The sequence below is a fragment of the Balaenoptera borealis genome (genome assembly GCF_965194805.1).
Source record: "Balaenoptera borealis genome assembly, chromosome: 3".
NCBI lineage: Eukaryota > Metazoa > Chordata > Mammalia > Artiodactyla > Balaenopteridae > Balaenoptera > Balaenoptera borealis.
In genome coordinates, this window is record NC_138866.1 from 67,619,655 (window position 1) to 67,644,011 (window position 24,357).

General features: G+C 37.0%; 1 protein-coding gene across 1 annotated transcript in view; it reads left to right on the forward strand.

Moving 5' to 3' along the window:
* The first annotated feature begins 20,343 nt into the window (after positions 1 to 20,343).
* The window catches only part of PRKD1 (protein kinase D1), a 457,302-nt gene continuing 453,288 nt past the window's right edge, over positions 20,344 to 24,357 (forward strand). Inside the window, exon 1 of the mRNA XM_082384103.1 lies at positions 20,344 to 23,053. The gene's annotated coding sequence lies outside the window, so the exon portion shown is untranslated. The remainder of the gene's footprint in view (positions 23,054 to 24,357) is intronic.

The window sequence follows — 24,357 nt, forward strand, 5'->3', positions numbered from 1 at the left end:
TATTGCTTCATCCATAGATCACTTCAGTTCTAGGAGTTATCATGGATCTCAATTATTACTGTCAGGCCTGATTATCATTTGCTGCCATATGGAAATTTTGACCTGATTATGCATAGGAGATTGGGTGTGAAGTTTCAATACCTTTGCTATATCTTTGCCTCCTTACTAGTCTTGAATTCTGGAAGACTAATTTTATTTCAGTGTATTAATGATACAATGTATTAACTATAAAATGTATAAAAAATTATAATATAGGCAGCCTGATCTTTAGCAATAGCTTATTTTTGAAGGTGTGTGACAGAGAAAAAGCACAAGACAATTTTATGTTCAAACTCAAAAGACCACATGAAAAGGATATTTCTGAAATAACTCCCTTGGTCATTCTGAGTTCCACATAGACATGCTGGCTGGAAGGTTCACGGCTGAGAACCTCAATCTCAGGTGCCCAATGTGTTCTTATCTTGTCCATAAGCATAGGGGTACATATCAACGTAAAAAGATACATCTTTTTTTTTTTTTACATCTTTATTAGAGTATAATTGCTTTACAGTGGTGTGTTATTTTCTGCTTTATAATGAAGTGAGTCAGCTATACATATACATATATCCCCATATCTCCTCCCTCTTGCGTCTCCCTCCTACCCTCCCTATTTCACCCCTCTAGGTGGTCACAAAGCACCGAGCTGATCTCCCTGTGCTATGTGGCTGCTTCCCACTAGCTAGCTATCTTACATTTGGTAGTATATATAAGTCCATGCCACCCTCTCACTTCGTCCCAGCTTACCCTTCCCCCTCCCTGTGTTCTCAAGTCCATTCTCTATGTCTGCGTCTTTATTCCTGTCCTACCCCTAGGTTCTTCAGAACCTTTTTTTTTTTTTGATTCCATATATATGTGTTAGCATATGGTATTTGTTTTTCTCTTTCTGACTTACTTCACTCTGTATGACAGACTCTAGGTCCATCCACGTCACGACAAATAACTCAATTTCGTTTCTTTTTATGGCTGAGTAATATTCCATTGTATATATGTGCCACATCTTCTTTATCCATATATCTGTCGATGGACACTTAGGTTGCTTCCATGTCCTGGCTATTGTAAATAGAGCTGCAATGAACATTGTGGGACATGACTCTTTTTGAACTATGGTTTTCTCAGGGTATATGCCCAGTAGTGGGATTGCTGGGTCATATGGTCGTTCTATTTTTAGTTTTTTAAGGAACCTCCATACTGTTCTCATAGTGGCTGTATCAGTTTACATTCCCACCAACAGTGCAAGAGGGTTCCCTTTTCTGCACACCCTCTCCAGCATTTATTGTTTGTAGATTTTTTTGATGATGGCCATTCTGACTGGTGTGAGGTGATACCTCATTGCAGTTTTGTTTTGCATTTCTCTAATGATAAATGATGTTGAGCATCCTTTCATGTGTTTGTTGGCAATCTGTATATCTTTTTTGGAGAAATGTCTATTTAGGTCTTCTGCCCATTTTTGGATTGGGTTGTTTGGTTTTTTGATATTGAGCTGCATGAGCTGCTTGTAAATTTTGGAGATTAATCCTTTGTCAGTTGCTTCATTTGCAAATATTTCCTCCCATTCTGAGGGCTGTCTTTTCATCCTGTTTATGGTTTCCTTTGCTGTGCAAAAGCTTTTAAGTTTCATTATGTCCCATTTGTTTATTTTTGTTTTTATTTCCGTTTCTCTAGAAGGTGGGTCAAAAAGGATCTTGCTGTGATTTATGTCATAGAGTGTTCTGCCTATGTTTTCCTCTAAGAGTTTCATAGTGTCTGACCTTACATTTAGGTCTTTAATCCATTTAGAGTTTATTTTTGTGTATGGTGTTAGGGAGTGTTCTAATTTCATTCTTTTACATGTAGCTGTCCAGTTTTCCCAGCACCACTTATTGAAGAGGCCGTCTTTTCTCCATTGTATATTCTTTCCTCCTTTATCGAAGATAAGGTGACCATATGTGTGTGGGTTTATCTCTGGTCTTTCTATCCTGTTCTATTGATCTATATTTCTGTTTGTGCCAGTACCATACTGTCTTCATGACTGTAGCTTTGTAGTGTAGTCTGAAGTCCGGGAGCCTGATTCCTCCAGCTCCATTTTTCTTTCTCAAGATTGCATTGGCTCTTTGGGGTCTTTTGTGTTTCCATTAAAATTGTGAAATATTTTGTTCTAGTTCTGTGAAAAATGCCATTGGTAGTTTAATAGGGGTTGCATTGAATCTGTAGATTGCTTTGGAGAGTATAGTCATTTTCACTATGTTGATTCTTCCAATCCAAGAACATGGTTTATCTCTCCATCTGTTTGCATCATCTTTAATTTCTTTCATCACTGTCTTACAGTTTTCTTCATACAGGTCTTTTGTCTCCTTAGGTAGGTTTACTCCTAGGTATTTTATGCTTTTTGTTGCAGTGGTAAATGGGCGTGTTTCCTTAATTTCTCTTTCAGATTTTTCATCATTAGTGTATAGGAATGCAAGAGATTTCTTTGCATTAATTTTGTATCCTGCTACTTTACCAAATTCATTGATTAGCTCTAGTAGTTTTCTGGTAGCATCTTTAGGATTCTCTATGTAAAGTAAGATGTCATCTGCCAACAGTGACAGCTTTACTTCTTCTTTTCTGATTTCAATTCCTTTTATTGTTTTTTTCTTCTCTAATTGCTGTGGCTAAAACTTCCAAAAATATGTTGAATAATAGTGGCGAGAGTGGACAACCTTGTCTTATTCCTGCTCTTAGAGGAAATGGTTTCAGTTTTTCATGACTGAGAACAATGTTGGCTGTGGGCTTGTCATATATGGCCTTTATTATGTTGAGGTAAGTTCCCTCTATGCCTACTTTCTGGAGGGTTTTTAGCATAAATTAATGTTGAATTTTGTCAAAAGCTTTTTCTGCCTCTATTGAGAAGATCATATCGTTTTTCTCCTTCAGTTTGTGCATATGGTTTATCACATTGATTAATATGCATATATTGAGGAGTCTTTGCATTCCTGGGATAAACCCCACTTGATCATGGTGTATGATCCTTTTTATGTGCTGTTGGATTCTGTTTGCTAGTATTTTGTTGAGGATTTTTGCATCTATGTTCATCAGTGATATTGGCCTGTAGTTTTCTTTCTTTGTGACTTCTTTGTCTGGTTTTGGTATCAGGGTGATGGTGGCCTTGTAGAATGAGTTTGGGAGTGTTCCTCCCTCTGCTATATTTTGAAAGAGTTTGAGAAGGGTGTTAGCTCTTCTCTAAATGTTTGATAGAATTTGCCTGTGAATTCATCTGGTCCTGGGCTTTTGCTTGTTGGAAGATTTTTAATCATAGTCTCAATTTCAGTGCTTATGATTGGTCTGTTTATATTTTCTATTTCTTCCTGGTTCAGTCTCAGAAGGTTGTGCTTTTCTAAGAATTTGTCCATTTCTTCCAGGTTGTCCATTTTATTGGCATATAGTTGCTTGTAGTAATCTCTCATGATCCTTTGTATTTCTGCAGTGTCAGTTATTTTCCTTTTTCATTTCTAATTCTACTGATTTGAATCTTCTCCCTTTTTTTCTTGATGAGTCTGGCTAATGGTTTATCACTTTTGTGTATCTTCTCAAAGAACCAGCTTTTAGTTTTATTCATCTTTGCTATTGTTTACTTCATTTCTTTTTCATTTATTTCTGATCTGATCTTCATGATTTTTTCCTTCTGCTAACTTTGGTGTTTTTTTTGTTCTTCTTTTCTAGTTGCTTTAGTTGTAAGATTAGTTGTTAATTTGAGATGTTTCTTGTTTCTTGAGGTAGGAGTGTATTGCTTTAAAATTCCCTCTTAGAACTGCTTTTGCTGCATCTCATAGGTTTTGGGTCATCGTGTTTTCATTGTCATTTGTCGCCAGGTATTTTTTGATTTCTTCAGTGATCTCTTGGTTATTTAGTAGTGTATTGTTTAGCCTCCATGTGTTTGTATTTTTTACAGATTTTTTCTGGTAATTGATATCCAGTCTCATAGCATTGTGCTCAGAAAAGATACTTGATAGAATTTCAATTTGCTTAAATTTACCAAGGCTTGATTTTTGACCCCAGATATGATCTATCCTGGAGAATGTTCCATGAGCACTTGAGAAGAAAGTGTATTGTGTTGTTTTTGTATGGAATGTCCTATAAATATCAAATAAATCCTTGTTGTTTGATGTATCATTTAGGGCTTGTGTTTCCTCATTTATTTTCATTTTGGATGATCGGTCCATTGGTGAAAGTGGGGTGTTAAAGTTCTCTACTATGACTGTGTTACTGTCAATTTCCCCTTTTATGGCTGTTAGCAATTGCCTTATGTATTGAGGTGCTCCTATGTTGGGTGCATAAATATTTCTAATTGTTATGTCTTCTTCTTGGATTGATCCCTTGATCATTTTGTAGTGTCCTTGTTTGTCTCTTGTAATAGTCTTTATTTTAAAGTCTATTTTGTCTGATATGAGAATTGCTACTCCAGCTTTCTTTTGATTTCCATTTTCATGGAATATCTTTTTCCATCCCCTCACTTTCAGTCTGTATGTGTCCCTAGGTCTGAAGTGGGTCTCTTGTAGACAGCATATATACAGGCCTTGTTTGTGTATCCATTCAGCCAGTCTATGTCTTTTGGTGGGAGCATTTAATCCATTTACATATAAGGTAATTATCGATATGTGTATTCCTATTACCATTTTCTTAATTGTTTTGGGTTTGTTATTGTAGGTCTTTTCCTTCTTTTGTGTTTCCTGCCTGGAGAAGTTCCTTTAGCATTTGCTGTACAGATGGTTTGGTGGTGCTGAATTCTCTTAGCTTTTGCTTGCCTGTAAAGGATTTAATTTCTCTGTCAAATCTGAATGAGATTCTTGCTGGGTAGAGTAATCTTGGTGGTAGGTTTTTCCCTTTCATCACTTTAAATATGTCCTGCCAGTTTCTTCTGGCTTGCAGAGTTTCTGCTGAAAGATCAGCTGTTAACCTTGTGGGGATTCCCTTGCATGTTATTTGCTGTTTTTCCCTTGCTGCTTTTAATAATTTTTCTCTGTATTTAATTTTTGATACTTTGATTAATATGTGTCTTGGCGTGTTTCTCCTTGGATTTATCCTGTATGGGACTCTCTGTGCTTCCTGGACTTGATTGACTATTTCCTTTCCCATATTAGGGACGTTTTCAACTATAATCTCTTCAAATATTTTCTCAGTCCCTTTCTTTTTCTCTTCTAATTCTGGGACCCCTGTAATTCAAATGTTGGTGCGTTTGATGTTGTTCCAGAGGTCTCTAAGACTGTCCTCAATTCTTTTCATTCTTTTTTCTTTATTCTGCTCTGCAGTAGTTATGTCCACTATTTTATCTTCCAGGTCACTTACCTGTTCTTCTGCCTCAGTTATTCTGCTATTGATTCCTTCTAGAGCATTTTTAATTTCATTTATTGTGTTGTTCATCATTGTTTGTTTGCTCTTTAGTTCTTCTAGGTCCTTGTTAAATGATTCTTGTATTTTCTCCATTCTATTTCCAAGATTTTGGATCATCTTTACTATCATTACTCTGAATTCTTTTTCAGGTAGACTCCCTATTTCCTCTTCATTTATTAGGTCTGGTGGGTTTTTACCTTGCTCCTTCATCTGCTGCGTATTTCTCTGTCTTCTCATTTTGCTGAACTTACTGTGTTTGGGGTCTCCTTTTTGCAGGCTGCAGGTTCTTAGATCCTGTTGTTTTTGGTGTCTACGCCCAGTGGCTAAGGTTGGTTCAGTGGGTTGTGTAGGCTTCCTGGTGGAGGGGACTAGTGCCTGTGTTCTGGTGGATGAGGCTGGGTCTTGTCTTTCTGGTGAGCCGGACCACGTCCAGTGGTGTGTTTTGGGGTGTCTGTGACCTTATTATGATTTTAGGCAGCCTCTCTGCTAATGGGTGGGGTTGTGTTTCCTGTCTTGCTAGTTGTTTGGCGTAGGGTGTCCAGAACTGGAGTTTGCTGGTCATTGAGTGGAGCTGGGTCTTAGCATTAAGATGAAGATCTGTGGGAGAGCTTTTCCCATTTGATATTACGTGGAGCCGGGAGCTCTATGGTGGACCAATGTCCTGAACTCGGCTCTCCCACCTCAGAGGCAGAGGCCTCACACCTGGCCAGAGTACCAAGACCCCGTCAGCTTCACGGCTCAGGGCAAAAGGGAGAAAGAAAGAAAGAAAGAAAAAATAGAATAAAATAAAATAAAGTTATTAAAATATAAAATAACAAATAATCATTAAAAATTAAAAAATAATAAAAGAAAGAAAGAAGAGAGCAACCATACCGCAAAACAAATCCACCAGTGATAACAGGAGCTAAAAAAATACTATTAAAAAAAAAAAAATGGACCGACAGAACCCTAGGACAAATGGTAAAAGCAAAGCTATACCGACAAAATCACACAAAGAAGCATACACCTACACACTCACAAAAAGAGAAAAAAAGAAATATATATATATCTATATATTTTAAAAAAAGGAGTAAGAGAGCAACCAAATCAGTAAACAAATCTACCAGTGATAATCAACTTTAAATACTAAACCGAGATAAACATAAAACCAGAAATAAATTAGACGCAGAAAGCAAACCCCAAGTCTACAGTTGCTCCCGAAGTCCACCACCTCAATTTTGGGATGATTCGTTGTCTATTCAGTTATTCCACAGATGCAGGGTACATCAAGTTGATTGTGGAGATTTAGTCCGCTGTTTCTGAGGCTGCACAGAGAGATTTCCCTTTCTCTTCTGTGTTTGCACAGCTCCTGGGGTCCAGCTTTGGATTGGCCCCACGTCTGCGTGTCGGTCGCCTGAGGGCGTCTGTTCCTGTTCAGACAGGTTGGGGTTAAAGTAGCAGCTGATTAGGGCCCTCTGGCTCACTCAGGCCGGGGGAGGGAGGGGTATGGAATGCGGGGCGAGCCTGTGGAGGCAGAGGCCGGCGTGACGTTGCACCAGCCTGAGGCGCTTTGTGTTCTCCCGGGGAAGTTGTCCCTGGATCACGGGACCCTGGCAGTGGCGGGCTGCACAGGCTCCCGGGAGGGGAGGTGTGGATAGTGACCTGTGCTTGCACACAAGCCTCTTGGTGGCTGCAGCAGCAGCCTTAGCGTTTCATGCCAGTGTCTGGTGTCCGTGCTGATAGCCGCGGCTCGTGCCCATCTCTGGAGGTCATTTAGGTGGTGCTCTGAATCCCCTCGCCTTGCACACCCTGAAACAATGGTCTCTTGCCTCTTAGGCAGTTCCAGACTTTTTCCCGGACTCCCTCCCAGCTAGCTGTGGTGCACTAGCCCCCTTCAGGCTGTGTTCACGCAGCCAACCCCAGTCCTCTCCCTGGGATCTGATCTCCAAAGCCCAAGCCTCAGCTCCCAGCCCCCGCCCGTCCCGGCGGGTGAGCAGACAAGCCTCTCGGGCTGGTGAGTGCTGGTCGGCGCCCATCCTCTGTGCGGGAATCTCACCTCTTTGCCCTCTGCACCCCTATTGCTGCACTCTCCTCCATGGCTCCGAAGCTTCCGCCCTGCCACCCCCAGTCTCCTCCAGTGAAGGGGCTTCCTAGAGTGTGGAAACTTTTCCTCCTTCACAGCTCTCTCCCAGAGGTGCAGGTCCCATCCCTATTCTTTTGTCTCTGTTTTTTCTTTTTTCTTTTGCCCTACCCAGGTACATGGGGAGTTTCTTGCCTTTTGGGAAGTCTGAGGTCTTCTGCCAGCGTTCAGTAGGTGTTCTGTAGGAGTTGTTCCACATGTAGAAGTATTTCTGATGTATTTGTGGGGAGGAAGGTGATCTCCACATCTTACTCCTCCGCCATCTTGAAGGTTCTCCCCAAAAAGATACATCTTAATTTAGAGGTGCAGCACAGTCTCCAGATCTTATTGCTTGGGTTTGTATCCTAGTTCTGTTAGTTACCAACTATGTGATCTCGGGTAACTCTTTTAGCCTTTCTATCCTTCAGTTTGCTTATCTGTAGAGTGGGAACAGTACTACTACTTACCTAATTGGGCTGCTGCGAAAATCAAATGAATTGATTCTTAGAATAGTGCTTAGTGTATAGTTAGTGCTAAATGTGTGTTTTAATATAAATTGTAATTAACATTATCCACCATCCCTATAAAGCAATCCATTGGGTTATTATCTTGGTTGGGCTCCTTGTCTTTGCATTCTCAATGCATGAATACCATAGATATGTTTTCCTTTAGTTTCATGAAAAATTGCTGTTTTTAATGTATTATACTCAATTCTTACGGACATAGAAATTACACTTTTAAGTTGTCTCTTGTTTTATTCAGTAACTACGTTTTAGTTCAGTTGCTCTGATTGTTCTTTGTGACCCTTCCCCCTAATATATTTGTTGTTGTTACCCTCATCATCCTCCATCACTCTTCACTTCTGATTCCAGTGTTCTACCACACTAACATGCCTTTCTGGTGGGGGCTCCCAATCAGAGTACACCCCCTTACCACAAGCTAAGCTTATCATAGTACTTCATCATTCTGGCCACAGTGACTGCTCTAGGCATGGAGTCCCAAGTTGGACCAATCATAATTCTTCCTTGGGATTTTTAACATGATAGAAGGGAGGCTCCTTGGTCTTTTGTGTTGTAAAACTGAAAGTTTTGGAGTTAAGAGTAACCAGCAACTATGCTTCCTGCTATGAGATAAAACCCATATGCAGCAAGAGAGAATGAGGCTAAGACATTCTTATAAGCAGAGAAAATCCATGGTGAGATTCCTGTTGCTTTTCCAAATCCTTCATTTCAGTTATTATTACTAAGACCAGTTATACTCTTGCATTTTCTGTTTGTGTAAGCGCCTCTAAATTCCATACCCCTCTCCTCTTTTTTGTCTTTATTTTTGTTTAAGCTAATTCATATTGGATTTTCCTCACAACACAGTGTCCTAACTTATAGAATACCTCTCTTTCAAGCAGCCAATTTTCTTTATATGTTCGGAGATTTTAAAATGCCTATTCATATTTACAAATAACTGGTTAGAAGTCATTTTCACTAGTTCCGTGAGGACATGGACCATGTCTGTCTTAATAATCACTACATCCCCAATGTTTAACATGGTGTCTTATGCTGTAAGATAGTAAGGTGGTTGGAATTCTCCTCCAATGAACCAGACAGAAGGTAGTTGCCCTAATGCATGGGCTGAGGGGTTACCAGATTGTTTTCTTAAGGGTGTACTAAAGAGGACCAAGGGAGACCTCCCATCAAGTGTGCTAGATGGAAGGGGGCCATAGGGCTCTAGCAGGTAGAGGTTCCTGTCCATTCACTTCTAACCTATTGAAAGGACCCCTCTGTAATTATCTGTTGTAGAAGTGATACACATATTTAGCAACTGGCTTTCAGCATTGGTTGAGCTACCTCACTGGGAAACTTGGAGACAGATAGATGCAACTTAGATTTAGATTAACATATTGCTTCTAAAAAAATCAATAAATATAATTTAGATAAGTTATCAAGTATTAATATAATATTTCAGGTTGTAAGAAATTTAAATATACTAGTCTTCCCCATTCTGTACATTTTCATTTATCATGATTTATTATGATTGTAGTGTATATTTATAACTGTTGTGTTTTTAGTCAACAATCTATAAAACTCTGAGTTCTTCTAAATTGAGTCATTGAAGCATTAAATAGGAGCTAGCTAAAGGAAATGACACATGTAATATATTTTTGTACATATATATGCTAAAATTCACCTTTTTCTTTTTTTCAGTAGATAAATAAATGGACAAAAACAAAGTTTTTATTTAGAAAAATGAAAATTGAATGTGCTCTCAAATTCCTGGTATTGGACCATATTTTTAAAACAAGATTCATTATAATCTTGTTGGATATTAAATCATCAAATCAGATCCATTTCAAAGATTATTTCTTAATTCTGGATAATGAAGTCATTTTCTTTTTCCCAAGGAAAGCAATCAAAGTAAGAGACACTCCCCTTTCCATGATGCTGCAGAACTGAATCTGTTACTAACTGCATCTAAGGCACTCTGCAGCTAACTAAGCCAAGAAAATGTGCACAATCAGTTGAGTGACTTGACATTGAAAAGCAAGGTTTCCAGTCAGATCCTAATGAGAAGAGAATTTTAAGGGGGAAAAAAAAGAGAAAATCCTAAAGAGACTTGACTGCACTTGCAGACAATTAGGAGGAAAATCCAAGGTTTTGTGTTAGGATGATTATAGGTATTCCTGGCGTAAAATATGATTGTACCAGTTGTTGCAGATCACCTAGCAATTCTCATCCCTGACTGATACCAAAGTGCAAATTAAAGCAGCCTTCTCTGGAAGTTACGGATACTGGCATTTCTTCTCTCAATTCTTTCTCTTTTAGTCTCAAAATTCAATTCAAACACCATTATGCTTTCTTTCTCTACCCAGCCTTTCTGCTTTCCTGCTATCAACTATAGCTTCTTGTATATTAGCAGCTTTGGGAATGTACTAAAGCTATCTTTTGATTATACTCAAAGGGGAAGTCAAACTATACTGAATGATGACTTGAAAGTATAAAAAGCTTATATAGAAATGAGCTCTTCCAAGAAGTTAAACTGAGTCTTCTTAAATCAGACTTGACAGACTTAAGAAGTTAGGCTTTTCCAAAAAATCATAGGGGTCATTATCCCGACGTTCTGTGAAAGATAGACATGTACTGTGTCTGATTAAACACAAACTCCTGGGCTCTCAGCTGGGCCTGTAGCATAAAAGGGAGTTGAACAATAGCTTATGAATTCATTAGAAATGACAGCAATGTTTCTATCAAACATCTCATCGGTTGTATTTATGAGTCACATCAGTAGAATGAAAACTTTCACCACTTTGTGTACAAAACTTAGGAAAGCAATGTACAGCAGCAATTCATAACATGTACACACTAATCATCTGGTTTATAAACCATTAGGTTTGAGCCTGAATACACTGTTTGACAGATGCTTTCAGCCTCTTAGGTTTTAAACAGTTTTCACTTGCCAAAATTCTCACTTCATTATTATGAACATAACATGAGGTGGCAGCAGCTGCTTCAGGTAAGCTAGCGATTCTCATCCACACCTAACAGTGAATCTTAAATTAAGAGTTACCTTCTCAGAAAGTTAGGAAAATTTAGATTGGTGCTTTGAAGTCCTTTTCTGGTTTCAATTTCAAATTACTGTTCAAACACAATTCTTAAATTTTCAAACAATCCAACCCCAGAAATACCCAAACTCGAGCAACTTACAGGTTATTTCTTTTGCTTCCCTATTGTATAAAATCCAAAATTTATGTCCAGAAAAATCTATTTAACTCTGATGGCGTGTCTGAGATGAAGGGCAAAGCCAGGAAAACCAAGAGCCTGAAGCAAGAGGCACACATCACCATGAAGAAAGAGTATAAATCTACCTAGAAATCTAGCATGCTGGGCAGCCTAGGGAAGATGAGAAAAAAGGTGTCTTCTCACATGTTCCTGTCCCTGAGACCAGAGTTCTGCAGAAAATTTGGTTCAGGAAAATGGGCGGAGCATCCACTTTTCTTTTTCTTTCTTTTTATTTACATGTCTTTATAACTGGCCTTGAAGAAAGATGGCTGATCATGGTCCACTCCAAGCAAAAAATAAGAGAAAAATATCAAAAGCATATGCTGAAGAAGATAGGTAGACAGTTAGAACAGGGATTTGTAATTGGCAATTATAAAAGATGCATGATAGGATCTGATAGTGGTAGGCTTCTCAGTTAGACAAGACGTATGTTTTCCCCATGTTTAGTTTCTTTCCTGACGCACTTTGTCTCTTTTTTGGCCAAAAAACCCCCCAAAAACCAAATAGAAACAAGACAAGTTTTATAGAGCATGTAGCTAATTTCATCTGCTAACACGTTAGTGTTTAATTGAGGTTATGGTAGTTACAACACTGTATCTCTGAGAAGGACTTCATGGGGCTTTATCATAGTGGCACGTACTCCTGTGAAGCCAGCACGTTCATGCCACCCTCCCTTCCTGCCGCCTGCCATCCACACACACTTACAGACTCCTGAATGCTACATTTTCCTCATTTAATTGAATCCCTTTTTTCTGTTTGTATGTTTGTTTGTTTTTTCTTTCCACCTGTAATTTTGGTGAAGGAGTTAAGGGCGTGGCAGTAGGTAAATGAATCACTAAAAGCAATGGCAAGCTTAGGTCTTAAATATATGAGAAACCACAAAGTTGAAGTTCCTTTCAACCATATCTCTCAACATCATGCTTTCAAACACAAGAAAAATGCTCATTTTTCTTACAGGTTTATGTGTTTTAGATTTCCCCAGTGTTATTAATCTGCCAATTCCAGTTCAAGAACTAACTCCAGTTGTACACATTCTTTTTCTAGTCTCTTATTGTTCCTCGCCTGTTCATGTGCAATTTTTTCATGCCTGGTTATTTGTAGAATACAGGTAGAAAACAATAGAATACGGTGCTCTCTTGTTCTTAAACATAGATAACCAAGTCCCAAGACATTAGGAAATAGAGAGAAAAACAAATGCTTTGCAGGATATGTATTTGGATGCAAAAGATTTATTGCAATAGTATATGTTTTTACTCTGTAGACCATTTGGTTAGAGTCTTGTGTTAACTTAATGAGCATATTTCTTATTTCATATTTCTGTAATGAACATGTGAATAAGTACATATGCAATGTGCAGGTAGTGAACCTATAAGTTCTATCTCTTTGTGTTCATCTGTATTTATCAATGGGAAATGGTCACATAAGCAGCACCATGAACAAGTGGTTACAGTCTAATTTTTCATAATCATTCTTCTTCTTGCCCATGTCTTTCATTATACAGACAGTTTATCATCTAGACCAGAACATTCACATTTTTTCAGTAATGGGCCATTCAATCAGATATTATATGTACTCAGATTGTAGGGACTTTTAAAAAATATAAATTATAGCCTATATACATTAAAATATCCAGTTTAAAAGTCACAAAAGAGCAATTTTAATCAACTTATTTATGTGAAAAGCTTACCATTAACAGCATATTGCTAGTCATTGATCATTTTTTAGCAAATCAATAAAAATACTGCTACTTAGTACATTGAGTTAATTTTAAAACCTGAGGGATATTTTTTACTTAAGACACATAACAAAGATGTGGTATATATATACAATGAAATATTATCAGCCATAAAAAAAATGAATGAAATAATGCCATTTGCAGCAACATGCATGGACCTAGAGATTATCATACTAAGTGTAGTAAGTCAGACAAAGACAAATATCATATGATGTCACTTATATGTGGACTCTAAAAAAATGGTACAAATGAACTTATTTACAAAATGGAAATAAACTTATAGACATTGAAAACAATCTTATGGTTATCAAAGGGGGAAAGGAGAGTATAAATTAGGAGTTTGGGATTAACAGATACACACTACTATATATAAAATAGATAAACAACAAGGACCTACTGTATAGCACAGGGAACTATATTCAATATCATAATAACCTATAATGGAAAAGGACCTGAAAAAGAATATTTATTTATTTATAAAACTAAATCATTTTGCTGTATACCTGAAACTAACACATTGTAAATCAATTATACTTCAATAAAAAAAAGACACATAACAATTCTGATTCCAAAATTGCATCATTGGTGGTAGCTTTCACTTTTGAATTTGTGGTTTCATGAAAGAGAATACATTTTCACAGAGTCAAGTAAAATCAAATAAAAGCCAAAGTTTTGCTACAGGGCCACAAATTAAAGGACAGTTCTGAGATTTATATATTCATTTCCAAATTTCAGGGAAACTATATTTTCTGTAATTCTCCCTCAGCTCAGTAAGTTCCATATCCATATTAGCAGCTGGTTTATATTTCACTGGGAAGTTTTTCCTCCGTGCACCTCCACTGCAGAAACCTAAATCGTGATAAATATTTATCAATCTATAAATTACTTCTGACATTGTGGCTTCCGTTGACCTCATGGAAGTTCAGCTGTGCAAGTGATTTTTCTCCCCTAGTGGTGGGAAGAGAATTACTTCCTACAGAGCTTGGGGCAAGATTTAGGAGTCACAGTGTCTGATATCTGCAGTAGAGATTCATAGGGCCGTGGGAAAAAGGAAAGATAGGACCTGGAATTGATGTCCAGGTCAAAGCCTAAAGACTTGTTCCAAAAAGATTCTTAATACAGGTAGTGAAAGAAGCCCCGGAGGAGGGGGGGGATGCAGGAAAGGGAGGAAGAACAAGAGCAGCCCAGTGGTGGGTGATATCACATATTAATTCCAGAGACAAGGTACCAACACTTGTGGGAGGCTTTTAATATATTACTACATACACCTATATTTGTGTTTACTAGTTAAGTTCATTAAGAGGTCAAGATTCTACTTGCCCTTTGCTTAGTCTAGGCAGTTTGAGTTTCTTCTAAAAATCCCATAAATTGGCAGAGGTTAATGGCACAGTCATAAGGAGATAGGCCCTCATAATCCATTCTTCTGATCACATTACCTAATAACCCTTAAACCAAAATTCACAGTATATGTTTTTCTGTGGTACAGTGGACACTGGGAACATCAACTTCCATTTAAAAAGAGATTTTTATTCAATTATAGTTGACCTACAATACTATATTTGTTTCAGGTGTACAGCATAGTGATGTTTTTATACATTACAAATATATACAATATATATTATACACATAAAATATACCTATATAATAAATGAAATGTGTAAAATAAAAATATATTTTAAAGAATACATAAAAATATACATAGTGTTTTTTACATTATGAAATAATTACCATGATAAATCTAGTTACCCTCTGTCACCAAAGTTATTACAATATTTCAAAACTGTATCCCCTATGCTGTACATTACGTTCCCATGACATATTTATTTTTATCTAAAATTTTGTACCTCTTAATCCCCTTCATCTGTTTTGCCTGTCCCCCATCTCTCTCCCCTCTGACAAATGGCAGTTTGTACTTATGAGTCTCTTTCTGTTTTGTTTGTTTTTTTAGATTCCACAAATAAGTGAAATCATATGGTTTTTTTTTCTCTCTCTGACTTATTTCACTTAGCATAATACCTCTGGATTCATCCATGTGTTGCAAGTCGCAAGATTTCATTCCTTTTCAATGGCTAATACTCCATTTTATATATATATATATATACACACACACACACATACATACATACACCACATCTTCTTTATCTGTTCATCTATCGATGGACACTTTGGACACTTAGGGTGCTTTTGTATCTTGGCTATTGTAAAAAATGCTGCAATGAACATAGGGGTGCATATATCTCCTCAAATTAGTGGTTTTGTCTTCTTTGGAAAAATATCCATAAGTGGGATTGCTGTATATTAATTTTGTAATTTATGACTTTATTAAATTCATTAATTAGTTCTAGTGGGTTTTTTTTCCCTTTTTTTTTTTAGTCAGTCATCAATTTTATACACATCACTTTATACATGTCAATCCCAATCGCCCAATTCAGCACACCACCATCCCCACCCCACTGCAGTTTTCCCCCTTGGTGTCCATACGTTTGTTCTCTACATCTGTGTCTCAACTTCTGCCCTGCAACCCGGTTCATCTGTACCATTTTTCTAGGTTCCACATACGTGCATTAATATACGATATTTGTTTTTCTCTTTCTGACTTACTTCACTCTGTATGACAGTCTCTAGATCCATCCACATCTCAACAAATGACTCAATTTCGTTCCTTTTTATGGCTGAGTAATATTCCATTGTATATATGTACCACAACTTCTTTATCCATTCATCTGTTAATGGGCATTTAGGTTGCTTCCATGACCTGGCTATTGTAAATAGTGCTGCAATGAACATTTGGGTGCATGTGTCTTTTTGAATTATGGTTTTCTCTGGGTATATGCCCAGTAGTGGGATTGCTGGGTCATATGGTAATTCTATTTTTAGTTTTTTAAGGAACCTCCATATTGTTCTCCATAGTGGCTGTATCAATTTACATTCCCACCAACAGTGCAAGAGGGTTCCCTTTTCTCCACACCCTCTCCAGCATTTGTTGTTTGTAGATTTTCTGATGATGCCCATTCTAACTGGTGTGAAGTGATACCTCATTGTAGTTTTGATTTGCATTTCTCTAATAATTAGTGATGTTGAGCATCTTTTCATGTGCTTCGTGGCCGTCTGTATGTCTTCTTTGGAGAAATGTCTGTTTAGGTCTTCTGCCCATTTTTGGACTGAGGTGTTTGTTTCTTTAATATTGAGCTGAATGAGCTGTTTATATATTTTGGAGATTAATCCTTTGTCCGTTGATTCATTTGCAAATATTTTCTCCCATTCTGAGGGTTGTCTTTTCGTCTTGTTTATGGTTTCCTTTGCTGTGCAACAGCTTTGAAGTTTCATTAGGTCCCATTTGTTTATTTTTGGTTTTATTTCCATTACTCTAGGCGGTGGATCAAAAAAGATCTTGCTGTGATTTATGTCAAAGAGTGTTCTTCCTATGTTTTCCTCTAAGAGTTTTATAGTGTCCAGTCTTACATTTAGGTCTCTAATCCATTTTGAGTTTATTTTTGTGTATGGTGTTAGGGAGTATTCTAATTTCATTCTTTTACATGTAGCTGTCCAGTTTTCCCAGCACCACTTATTGAAGAGGCTGTCTTTTCTCCATTGTATATCTTTGCCTCCTTTGTCATAGATTAGTTGACCATAGGTGCGTGGGTTTATCTCTGGGCTTTCTATCTTGTTCCATTGATCTATGTTTCTGTTTTTGTGCCAGTACCATATTGTCTTGATTACTGTAGCTTTGTAGTATAGTCTGAAGTCAGGGAGTCTGATTCCTCCAGCTCCGTTTTTTTCCCTCAAGACTGCTTTGGTTATTCGGGGTCTTTTGTGTCTCCATACAAATTTTAATATGATTTGTTCTAGTTCTGTAAAAAATGCCATTGGTAATTTGATAGGGATTGCATTGAATCTGTAGATTGCTTTGGGTAGTATAGTCATTTTCACAATATTGATTCTTCCAATCTAAGAACATGGTATCTCTCTCCATCTGTTGGTATCATCTTTATTTTCTTTCATCAGTGTCTTATAGTTTTCTGCATATAGGTCTTTTGTCTCCCTAGGTAGGTTTATTCCTAGGTATTTTATTCTTTTTGTTGCAATGGTAAATGGGAGTGTTTCCATAATTTCTCTTTCAGATTTTTCATCATTAGTGTATAGGAATGCAAGAGATTTCTGTGCATTAATTTTGTATCCTGCAACTTTACCAAATTCATTAATTAGCTCTAGCAGTTTTCTGGTGGCAGTTTTAGGATTCTCTATGTATAGTATCATGTCATCTGCAAACAGTGACAGTTTTACTTCTTCTTTCCCAATTTGTATTCCTTTTATTTCTTTTTCTTCTCTGATTGCCATGGCTAGTACTTCCAGAACTATGTTGAATAATAGTGGTGAGAGTGGACATCCTTGTCTCGTTCCTGATCTTAGAGGAAATGCTTTCAGTTTTTCACCGTTGAGAATGATGTTTCCTGTGGGTTTGTCATATATGGCCTTTATTATGTTGAGGTAGGTTCCCTCTATGCCCACTTTCTGGAGAGTTTTAATCATAAATGGGTGTTGAATTTTGTCAAAAACTTTTTCTGCATCTATTGAGATGATCATATGGTTTTTATTCTTCAATTTATTAATATGGTGTATCACATTGATTGATTTGCGTATATTGAAGAATCCTTGCATCCCTGGGATAAATCCCACTTGATCGTGGTGTATGATCCTTTCAATGTGTTGTTGGATTCTGTTTGCTAGTATTTTGTTGAGGATTTTTGCATCTATATTCATCAGTGATATTGGTCTGTAATTTTCTTTTTTTATAGTGTCTTTGTCTGGTTTTGGTAGCAGGGTGATGGTGGCCTCATAGAATGAGTTTGGGAGTGTTCCTTCCTCTGCAATTTTTTGGAAGAGTTTGAGAAGGATGGGTGTTAGCTCTTCTCTAAATGTTTGATAGAATTCAACTGTGAAGCCATCTGGTCCTGGACTTTTGTTTGTTGGAAGATTTTAATCACAGTTTCAATTTCATTACTTGGTGATTGGTATGTTCATATTTTCTGTTTCTTCCGGTTCAGTCTTGGAAGGTTATGTGTTTCTAAGAATTTGTCCATTTCTTCCAGGTTATCCATTTTATTGGCATAGAGTTGCTTGTAGTAGTCTCTTAGGATGCTTTGTATTTCTGCGGTGTCTGTTGTAACTTCTCCTTTTTCATTTCTGATTTTATTGATTTGAGTCCTCTCCCTCTTTGTCTTGATGAGTCTGGCTAATGGCTTATCAATTTTGTTTATTTTCTCAAAGAACCAGCTTTTATTGATTTTTGCTATTGTTTTCTTTGTTTCTATTTCATTTAGTTCCGCTCTGATCTTTATGATTTCTTTCCTTCTGCTAACTTTGGATTTTGTTTGTTCTTCTTTCTCTAGTTTCTTTAGGTGTAAGGTTAGATTGTTTACTTGAGATTTTTCTTGTTTCTTGAGGTAGGCTTGTATAGCTATAAACTTCCCTCTTAGAACTGTTTTTGCTGCATCCCATAGGTTTTGGGTCGTCGTGTTTTCATTGTCATTTGTCTCTAGGTATTTTTTGATTTCCTCTTTGATTTCTTCAGTGATCTCTTGTTTATTTAGTAACGTATTGTTTAGCCTCCATGTGTTTGTGTTTTTTACGTTTTTTCCCCTGTAATTCATTTCTAATCTCATAGCGTTGTGGTCAGAAAAGATGCTTGATATGATTTCAATTTTCTTAAATTTACTGAGGCTTGACTTGTGACCCAAGATGTGATCTATCCTGGAGAATGTTCCATGCGCACTTGAGAAGAATGTGTAATCTGCTGTTTTTGGATGGAATGTCCTATAAATATCAATTAAATCTATCTGGTCTATTGTGTCATTTAAAGCTTCTGTTTCCTTATTTATTTTCATTTTGGATGATCTGTCCATTGGTGTAAGTGAAGTGTTAAAGTCCCCCACTATTATTGTGTTACTGTCGATTTCCTCTTTTATAGCTGTTAGCAGTTGCCTTATGTATTGAGGTGCTCCTATGTTGGGTGCATATATATTTATAATTGTTATATCTTCTTCTTGGATTGATCCCTTGATCATTATGTAGTGTCCTTCCTTGTCTCTTGTAACATTCTTTATTTTAAAGTCTATTTTATCTGATATGAGTATAGCTACTCCAGCTTTCTTTTCATTTCCATTTGCATGGAATATCTTTTTCCATCCCCTCACTTTCAGTCTGTATGTGTCCCTAGGTCTAAAGTGGGTCTCTTGTAGACAGCATATATATGGGTCTTGTTTTTGTATCCATTCAGCAAGCCTGTGTCTTTTGGTTGGAGCATTTAATCCATTCACGTTTAAGGTAATGATCGATAAGTATGTTCCTATGACCATTTTCTTAATTGTTTTGGGTTTGTTTTTGTAGGTCCTTTTCTTCTCTTGTGTTTCCCACTTAGAGAATTTCCTTTAGGATTTGTTGTAGAGCTGGTTTGGTGGTGCTAAATTCTCTTAGCTTTTGCTTGTCTGTAAAGCTTTTGATTTCTCCATCAAATCTAAATGAGATCCTTGCCAGGTAGAGTAATCTTGGTTGTAGGTTCTTCCCTTTCATCATTTTTTTTTTTGGTGGAGTTTTTAGTGTTTCCTATATATAATGGCATGTCATCTGCAAACAGTGACAGTTTTACTTCTTCCTTTCCAATTTGGATGCCTTTTATTTCTCTTTTTTGCCTAGTTGCTGTGACCAGAACTTTCAATACTATATTGAATAAAAGTGGTGAAAGTGGGCATCCTTGTTTTATGCCTGATCTTTGAGGAAAAGCTTTCAGCTTTTCACCATTGAGTATGATGTTATCTGTGGGTTTGTCATATATGGTTTTTATTATGTTGAGGTATGTTCCCTCTATACCCACTTTGTTGAGAGTTTTTATCATAAACGGATGTTGAATTTTGTCAAAAGCATTTTCTGCATCTGTTGAGATGATCATATGATTTTTATTCTTCAGTTTGTTAATGTGGTGTATCTTATTGATTGATTTGTGGATGTTGAACCACCCTTGCATCTCTGGAATAAATCTCACTTGATTATGGTGTATTGTTGAATTCAGTTTGCTGATATTTCATTAAGGGTTTTTGCATGTATGTTCATCAGGGATATTGGCCTGTCATTTTCTTTTTCTGTAGTGTCTTTTTCTGGTTTTGGTATCAGGGTTATGCTGGCCTCATAAAATGAGTTTGGAAGCATACCTTCCTCTTCAACTTTTTGGAGTTATTTGAGAAGAATAGGTATTGACTCTTCTTTAAATGTTTGGTAGAGTTCACCTATCTAGTCTTGGCTTTTGTTTGTTGGGTGTTTTTTAAATTACTGATTCAGTGTCATTGTTAGTAATCGGTCTATTCTGATTTTTTCTTTCTTCATGATTCAGTTTTGGAAGATTACATATTTCTAGGAATTTATTTCTTCTGGGTTGTCTAGTTTGAACTTCCATTTTGAAGAATAAATTGCTAAAACTTTTTCTTCTCTTTCATTTTTCTGCCTAATCTGAGATAACCAAACTCAGTGTTTGCAAGCTTAGATTAAATTTCTTAATATAAGCAGGGAGTTAAGACCTCTGGTTTGTGCATGCTAACTATATTAGTCTAATATTTTTAGTTTTCTTAATTGGGTTTGATTTCAATTTAGTTTTGTTGTCCTAAGATTCATGGGTCTCAGGTAGATTTTGCTTGGCACTTAGACTAAATGTGAATCTTCTTTAGAGTTAGTTAGAAAGGTAGTGCTTAAAAAGCCATTTGAAATGGACAGAACTAGTTAATGCTGCTAGAATGTAAAGCCACAAAAGAAAGGATTTCAAGTAACATCTTGCCTTAGAAAGTTATTAAATTATGTGAGTGTTGAGGATACTAATGTTTTAGATCAATATAGGTAGGTAGTAATTAAGAAATTAAAATTTTTTTCTATTTATTCTTGAGTTGGTGATTTTCAGGGAACTTTTCTGCTCTGTAGATTCAGGCTTTATTAATTTTAAAATTTCTTTTATTATTTGCTTCTACCCTATTTATTTTTCTTTCTTCTTTATTCTTGGTTTCTATCATTCTATTATTTATTATATACAGAATGGATGATTAGAATTTTTCTTCCATAGAACCTCTTATCTAAAATTATTTTCATTTTTTTAACCTTCACCTTTAGATAAATTCTGAAATTTGTCTTCTATTTCACTAAAGTGAATTTTCTGCAATATCCAATCTGCTGTTTATTGCCCCTCTTCAGGTTTTAGTTGAACAATTTTATTTTTTACCTTCATGAAATCTGACATTTCTTAACTTCTTCCTTTTGATATTTGACATATATTTTTGAGAACTCAAATTAGACATTTTATAAAATGTGCTCTTTTTCTTGCAATAAATCTATTTTAAGGAAGGCATTTCCTCTGCTTCCTCCAGATGGTCTCTCTCCTTTTGACTTACAGTATCTTTTACATGTCTTTCTGAGGAAGCCCTACTTTGCCAACTCTTGGGTTTGGGGGGCCATCTGTTCTAGACTAAAGCTCATCCACACATATTTTCTGTTTGGTGCAGCTGCCTGCTCCATATCCTGCCCTCATTTCTCAATTATAGGGTATTAGTGTATTATTTTAGGGTCTCCTGTACCTGTTTCCCAGGTAATTCACAGTATAGAATAGTCACCAGTTGGCCTTCTATATCACCTTCAATACAATAGAAATTCCAAGTGTCTGGCATATGAGTGGTATTTTCCCCTCATTTCCAGCACAGGTACTGGCATATTAGTTTCATGCTCTTTAGCCTTTTTCATGGCAATTGGAAGTGAGGTCAGTTAAATAGCTACATTCATAGTTTTCTTTTTCTCTTAAAAACATGGTTTTTAGGTTCCATGAAGTACCATCTCCAGTTATAGGCACCACTGAGAGCCCAATGAGAGTCTGGTCTCTCAAATCTTTTCCTTATTACTGTTCTTTTCCCCATCCTCCTTCTGGTTTTGAACTCTCCAAGAGTGCATGGGAACCATGGCATTCCCATGCTGAGGTTCCCCTTCCTATATACATTCTCTAAATTCCTTCCTAGCAGCACTAGCACCCTCTTCTGCCTTCAGTCTTCATCTCCTCCCAGAGGTGCTCAGGGTTAAGATTATATTGCTACATTATTGTGGAGAGAATGGAACATCAGGCTGTTAGACTGCATCAAGCATGAGTTAGAAGGCAGCTCCCTCAGAGCGAGGAGGGATTCTTCTCCCTCACTGAGAGAGCAGGGGAGCTCCTGAGACTGTAAAGAATACTTATTCCCATGGATACAACCTGATTTTAATCTGTTCTATGTGATTGAATAAACTGTTGTCAGGAAACTTATTTTACTTCTCTTTATAACTCTGAAGTGTCTGAGGAACTGAGAATCCAGGGACGTAGAAATCTTTAGAGTCTGGAAAAGTAGTTGGAGCCATTTTGTTTAAAACCAATGTTTTACTCTCTTTTTCTTTTGATGTTTTTTAAAATCACATATGTTTGATGATTTGGGGGTTGCATGAAGGATTTTTTTTTTTTTTTTTTTTTGGTAAATCTGTTCCTACAAAAAGCAATCCAAAGCAATCAGGCTTTAATTTATTATATGATTACCCAATTGCTCTTATTGTCAGCACCCTAGCTAGCTTCCTGAGAACTTCCTTAGCCTCTTCGATTAGTTAAAAATTAGCCACAAAGGCTGAGAAATCTGAGTGTTTAAATGTGCTTTGCTGTGAACATATCTTTCTCTTAAAGCAATGACAAAGCTTAGTACAATTTTTGCCAGTGGAAGTATGCTTGAAAAAGGGAAGCAGATAGCCTAGTGAGGACGAGTGGATGTGATGCTAAATGCAGCATGTTTGGAGGAAGAACACCTGGGCCAGGACATGGCCCAGCCTAGCGCCCTGGAAAGCAAAGCTGACAAGGTGGGAGGTAGATTACTGGGCACCTCAAGAATTTCCTCACATGCCAATCAAGCTGATGTCCCTACCATCCTCTACGCTGAAGTATTAAGGGGAGAGAGCCTGCGATTCCGGCTCCTATGACTGGATGAATTCCTTGTGGAATGTCAGAACAAGAGAGGCTGCAGCAGGGTGAGTTGTGTTGTACTCCTTTATAGTCCACTCACTTGTATCCCCATCTCCTTTATAGTTTTTGCCATGCTTATTTGCTGGTTTGGTAATAAACCAAAGTGAAAATAGCCTTAGAAGAATCTGAATCTATATTCTCAAAAATCTTTGAGCTTGCATGAGCTTGTGTTTTCTGGTCTGGCTTAGTGCCATACAAACAAGGTCAGTTTTTAATGAGAACTTTTCATCCTGGCTATTCTACCAGTGATTTCATAAAAAAGGTTTGAGGGCAAAATTAACCATTTTACCAATGTATCAGATTCATCTTTCAAATGTAAACACTATTCATGATCTGAGAATGACAAGCTTACCTCTGCAGAGCTCTGAAGATTGTCATTTTTGGATAGAAAATATCTCATTAATCAGAATGTTAAATAATCCACAGTACTTATATAATGTGTTATTATTTATCAGTCTTGAGCAGCTCTATTTCCAGAGGGGAGAAACAAAATAATTTCAACCAAGTGAGCATAATATTAATGACAGCAGTTTTATAAATAAATTTAAAATGATACCAGAAAGCATGTGACAACAAGAAAAAAACCCAATTCTCTGAATTAGTTTTTCCCCTTCAGTGTGCAAAACATGCTGCTATACTTTTATCCACAGACTTTGCTTGAAAATTTCTCAAGACACAAGCCAGCTCCATGTCAACAAAGGATGGGTACTTGGTTTGGTGCAATTAAAAGATTTTTACAACTTCTACAATGGAAATCTGCAGGAAACCAGGAAAACTGGCAATTCATCAAACAATCTAACTGAAGGGAAAAACAAACAGGGTGTAGATGAACCACTGAAAAGAGTACCATTCTTCTCTGTGATATTACTATAGGAGTGATCTTAGGGTCCCATGAATGTGAATTTCAGGCTCCCTTTCATTAAGCTCTCTTTAGACTAGGAATTATTCCAATATGATGTGAATACCCCTTTACATCCCTCATTCTTATAATTTAACTTGGAGCCTGTGTCCCTAAGCAGCTGTGTTGTCATTCTCCGAATAGGACAAACAGACAGGGACACTGTAGGAGACAGTGGTTCTCTGTGGGACACCACTCAGTCTTCCTGCAGAGAGAATCATGTTTCCAGTTTGAAGTTTGCTATTTTGATGCAAGTAGGCAGAGTGTGCTATGAAGACGAGCTATCTTTTTATGCCTAATTACATTGGCTTCTGAGGCCTGTTCTGCTGATCTGCATACCTGAGAATTAAGTTGTTATTTATGCTGAGACTTGCCACCAGAATGTATTGGGCCAAGAAATAGATTTTCTAA